A 6,057-nucleotide genomic window follows, 5' to 3' on the forward strand; every position below is an offset into this window, starting at 1 on the left:
TCACTGTTAGACTGACTGACCTACTACACCTGCAGAAACAAGACTAGCTAAGAACGGGTTAGCACAAACACAGGTGCAAAGCTTCGATGTAAGTCGAGAAGCATGATTATTATCATCAGAACTACGATGATTACAAAGGTCAACATATAAAAAGTACCGTATAAAGATTTAAAATATCACGTCCCATTTGACCTCTCACCTCACCTTCAACATCAACAGATTAAACTGAAGGTCAAAGTGTTATATTAATGTTATACAGAGTAGTTTAAGATGACAGTAGGTTTATGTGCATTACAGAAACAGGTTATAACAATTTCAACATGTTCCTGAATAAATATGATTTAATAAATGTGGTTAAAACCTTTTTTCACTCAATATTTAAATATTGGAATAAATCCACATAAATAATATAAATAATTATACTCACAATCATGTTAAACGGGTGTTTCAACAGGGCAAATAACAAAAGCCTGAAATTTGTGTTGTTTTTATTTTTAGACCAAAGAAAACTAAATGAGCATTTATGCCAAAAACAATAGTATTCCTTAAAAGTAAACACTACCTGGTGATGGAGCTCCTTGGTGGCAGATTTGCGCTCTCAGTAGTGCTTCTTGTTATTATGTGTAATTAGATATAATTTTTGAAATATGCGATTAATTCACTCATTCAGGAAAAAACCACATGAAACACGTTCATTACACCTTCAGTGTTCACACAATGCACAAAGTCTAACAAGGTCTATGTTTGTGTGTCACACTGAATGTAAACATAATGTTTGAATTTCACGCGGTTAATGATATTTTCAATTTAGTCGAACATTTGTACTTCAGCATGGCAACAGGAACAATGCTTTGAAATAGGCTCACAATAATCACTGTTCAGCTGCACATACAGACTGATACGGGCAGATTTGACAAGGTCTTAAATAATCAGGCCCCATCTTATCTTAATGACCTTGTAGTACAATATCACCCTATTAGAGCACTTCGCTCTCACACTGCAGGCTTACTTGTTGTTCCTAGAGTATTTAAAAGTAGAATGGGAGGCAGAGCCTTCAGTTTTCAGGCCCCTCTTCTGTGGAACCAGCTTCCAGTTTGGATTCAGGAGACAGACACTATCTCTACTTTTAAGATTAGGCTTCAAACTTTCCTTTTTGCTAAAGCATATAGTTAGGGCTGGACCAGGTGACCCTGAATCCTCCCTTAGTTATCCTGCAATAGACGTAGGCTGCCGGGGATTCCCATGATGCATTGAGTTTTTCCTTTCCAGTCACCTTTTTCACTCACTATGTGTTAATAGACCTCTCTGCACTGAATCACACTTGTTATTAATCTCTGTCTCTCTTCCACAGCATGTCTTTATCCTGTCTTCCTTCTCTCACCCCAACCAATCACAGCAGATGGCCCCGCCCCTCCCTGAGCCTGGTTCTGCCGGAGGTTTCTTCCTGTTAAAAGGGAGTTTTTCCTTCCCACTGTCGCCAAAGTGCTTGCATGTAATTCATGTAATTTTATTTATACAGCACCAAATCACAACAGCAGTCGCCTCAAGGAGCTTGATATTGTAAGGTAGACCCTACAATAACACATACAGAGAAAAACCCAACAATCATATGACCCCCTATGAGCAAGCACTTTGGTGACAGTGGGAAGTGCTGTGGAAGAGAGACAGAGATTAATAACAAGTATGATTCACTGCAGAGAGGTCTATTAAAACGTAGTGAGTGTAGAAGAAACACCCAGTGCATCATGGGTCATATGATTGTTGGACTTTTCTCTGTAAGTCAAACTTACAATATAAAGCACCCTGAGGCGACTGTTGTTGTGATTTGGTGCTGTATAAATAAAACTGATTTGAATTGAATTACTTTATACACTTTTGTGTTTCAAACAATAATATGAGATAATGAGAAGAAATTACAATATGTAAACAGGAAAACATATGTGTGTGCACACATAAGGTTGGTTTGAAAGTTTGGCCAAAAACTTTAATGTTTTTTTTTATAACCCAGGTTATTAACTGACAGGAGGGTCACGCTGACTCTGAAGATACCGTACATTTATTACAAAATACTGTTTGATAACAACCACTGTTTCCACAAACTACAAATGAATATTGAACTTCACAAATAATTAAGTGTCACAAATTCTGTAAACTGATTCCAGGGGCCCGTTCTTCGTACCTCGCTTACTACATCCAAGATCAAATCACCGCGCCAACTTTGAGCTCGCTATTCCAGTTCTCTGAACACACCTGTTGTTGACGATTAGTACAGCTGGATGAAGTAATGTGAGATCACTGGGTGGCTTAAAAGGGGCTACGCATCGATAGTAGAAACATTGATCGGCAACCCTGTGATTGGTCGGCGAAAATGTTGAAGGAGCGCGCTCAGTATTTTACGGCAGCAGAGCAAGAACTCTTGATTGAGGGATTTCAGGAGTTTCAGAGTTTAATTAAAACGCAGGAGAACACTGCAAAGGCTGCAAAAGCAAGGAGAGAGGGCTGGCAGAAAGTTGCTGACAAATTAAACTCATAAGTAATTTATTATATTATATTACATTATATCATATTATATTATATTATATCATATTATATTACATTATATCATATTATATTATATCATATTATATTACATTATATCCTCTTTCACATTAGAGCCACAACAGGACCCACTAGAACATGGGAACAAGTAAAAGTGAAATATAAGAATATTCTACAGAATGGTAATATTTATCACTTATACTGCTTTTAGTCTCTTGAAAAGAGACCCTGAAATAATCTGTTTGTTTGTTTATAACAGCAACCAAGAAAAGGGCAGAGCAAATAAAGACAGGTGGTGGTCCTGCACCCCCTCGTCACACCCCGGCAGAGGAGCTGGCCCTAGGGTTGAATGCCACCAGACCCATGGGGGCAGCTCTTCCTTAGACCAGCAGCCGGGGTGCAGTAGCAGCAGCACCTTCATAACTGGTAAATGAGCTCATAATTCTATTTGTACAATGTAAAATATTTGGTTGTTGCCTTAATTAAAATGCTTTTTGTACTGTGACATTTATTGACATTGTGGGTTTTTTTGTGTGTAGTTTTACATAACACTCCATCACTTCTACCTGTTCCCATGCAAGGGGTGAGTGAAGCATGCACAGTAAGTTGGGAGATATATATATCTTTTTTTTAATTATTTAGACCAATAGGCTGTACCACATCCCTTTGTAACACCATTTTGTTTCCATTGCACAGGACAGTGAAGCAACCCTGTCAGATGACTGTGGTTTGGAGGAAGTCCCTGTAAGTGCATGCATAATTTGGCCTGAATTTGTATCTACTTGTGTACTTCTATGTGTTTCTGACTGCAGTATGATTTGCAGGCAAAGAGGATTGCAGAGAGGCCTGATACAGAGGTGGGCAGTCTTGTAATTAATTTTACTTCCTATATGACATGTATTGACCATTAAATGTTGTCTCTACAATTGAAACAGGGTGACATTCGTTTGCTCTATAAGAGAAGTCTCCAGCAAAAAATGGAGTATACTGAGCTAAAGAAACAAAAGCTTCTAGGTGAAATCGAACTTCAAGCTCTAATGAGGCAAAAAGTTCAACTAGAAATCGAGTTGCTTCAAAAGGAACTTCAGAGTAAGTTAAAATACACTTTCACACAGAGCACTATTGATGACCTTGCGTGATACAGTATATATGATTTTTTTCCTGGCAAATGATGACTGGCTTTTTTTTGATGAGACAGAAAAAGATGCTCAAATAAATTTCAATGCAAAATATGTTTTGTCATGTTTTTAATATTCGAAATTGTGTTGCACAATTCTGTCCCGTGCAGCTCTGCCACTAGGTTGGTCCAAGTGCACTGGCTGGAGGTCATCATCAGGCTGCACCTCCACCACAGGAGTCCTCTCCTTTCTGATGGTGGCAATGTTGTGCAGTACGGCACATGCAACAATAATGTCACATGCCCTGTCAGCTGCAACCCTCAGACCTTTCAGACACTGAAATCGTCCCTTTATTTGCCCAAAGGTCATTTCAATGCGTGCCCTTGTCCTGGCTAGAGCTGCATTGTAGCGGGTCTGTGGCCCAGGGTTGGGGTCAGGGAACTGTGTCAGGAAGTACTGCCTGCATGCAAATCAAATCAAATCACTTTTATTGTCACATCACATGTGCAGGTACACTGGTACAGTACATGTGAGTGAAATTCTTGTGTGCGAGCTTCACAAGCAACAGAGTTGTGCAAAATACAATAATGTAAAACAAGCAAAATATAAAAATGGCTAATCTAAAAAGTAATAAATATATGTACAATATGTAAAGGTATATACATTACTGAATGTGTATACTAAATATGTTTTTCTACGTGTGTGTGTTTGAGTGTGTATATAGTATGTATATACATGTTTTACAAATGAAATAAAGTAAACAATAAAATAAGATATATAAAATATACAGAGGATATACCCCTGTCTCCAAGGAGAATCCCATCGTAGGCCCCTGTGTAATGGAGAAATGCTGTTATGTTAGGCCCAAAATGAGTATGACATATCAAAATAAGTCTCTTTTTCTTACCACGCTCAAATAATGTGCATAACTCTGACTCTCTGAAGATTCTTGAGTCATGCACTGATCCGGGCCATTTAGCTTCCACATTTGTGATATGGCACATAGAGTCACACACCATCTAAGAGATTTCATTATATGTGAACACACTCCTTTTCATTATATATTACCATCTAAAATATTAGTATTACTCACCTGCACATTTATACTGTGAACCCCCTTTCGATTGACAAAATCCCCTTCATTGGGGCCTGGGGGGGGGCCTTGATCGCAATGTGTGTGCAGTCTATGGCACCAATCACATTAGGGAAGCCTGCGGACAATCGAGCTATAGTTACAGACATAGGTCATGATTGCATCACATTCATTATCGAATTTAATGTACCTGCAATAGAAAAAAAGCCCTGTTTGACAACCTGTGGTCTTAAGTGGCTTGGAAAAACCACAAACACACCCAGGAAATGCTTGAGTGCCAGGTATACTTTGCGAATGGAACGGCAGACAGCACTTTTGCCAATGTTCTCTGCGTCTCCAACAGCGTACAGAAACGTGCCACTCGCAAAGAAACGCAAGGCAATGCACACAGTTTGTGCAGTTGTTAATGCCCGACTACGGTGAGTGGAACTCTTAACATAGGGATCCAACAAATTGGTTAAGTAAATAATACCCTCACGGGAAAATCGATATCTCTCTATGAGCACACTGTCGCGCTGAGCTAAAGGATCCTGTCTATCCCACAATATACGCTGAATTCTGAAAACTCTCCTTATCAATCTTGCACCTTCCGCAATGGGTTGCTCGCGTACAAACGGACAGGACATGGCTGCGACAGACTTCCCAAATCCACCTTCGCTTTTATAGCCGTGGTCTCTCATCTTGATTACACGAAGTAATTTACTATTACTACTCTAAAATATGAATTACATCTGAAATAATCAAATACATGACATAGAATGATTAATAGTACATTTCCCTTTTTTTAGGAAATGACCTGTAGTATGTATCTGTATGACTTCAATAAAAGAATCAAATACTGCATTATCTTTAGTTACATTGATAATATTTATTTATGGTAAAACAGTGGAGAAATATCGCTGTTGCTTTCATATAACTGAAGCGGACATACCTGAGTGGCCGCGATCTAATCCTGTTTACATAAAGTAAGCCTGCTCCCAAGCAGGTTTACGCTTACGGATCTGTTGCTATGACAGCAAGTCCCGGATGAGCTTCGGAGAACCGAACGATCCAAGATCACGCGAAATCGTCCACAATCAAATCCAGCTAACTTACTTAGCGAGGTACGAAGAACGGGCCCCAGACCAAGTACCGGGTGTGTTTGAGAGCTTAGAAATGAGGATTTTTATTCATAAGGAAAAAGATTGTGTTTTTCTTTCTCCTTTTAAAGGTTACACTGTGTAACTCTAAACTTCAGGTAACCATAACAACAGCGACTCTGGTGTATTTGTATTCATGATCCGCATAAATAACCTCTCCTATTCATAT

The 6,057-nt window shown here is 38.9% G+C and overlaps 1 pseudogene; it reads right to left on the reverse strand.

The window, feature by feature from the left end:
- Positions 1-3,785: 3,785 nt before the first annotated feature.
- Positions 3,786-5,463, reverse strand: LOC134643524 (putative nuclease HARBI1; annotated as a pseudogene).
- Between the last annotated feature and the right edge of the window lie 594 nt (positions 5,464-6,057).

Source organism: Pelmatolapia mariae, linkage group LG15 (assembly GCF_036321145.2).
Source record: "Pelmatolapia mariae isolate MD_Pm_ZW linkage group LG15, Pm_UMD_F_2, whole genome shotgun sequence".
In the NCBI taxonomy this organism is placed as follows: domain Eukaryota; kingdom Metazoa; phylum Chordata; class Actinopteri; order Cichliformes; family Cichlidae; genus Pelmatolapia; species Pelmatolapia mariae.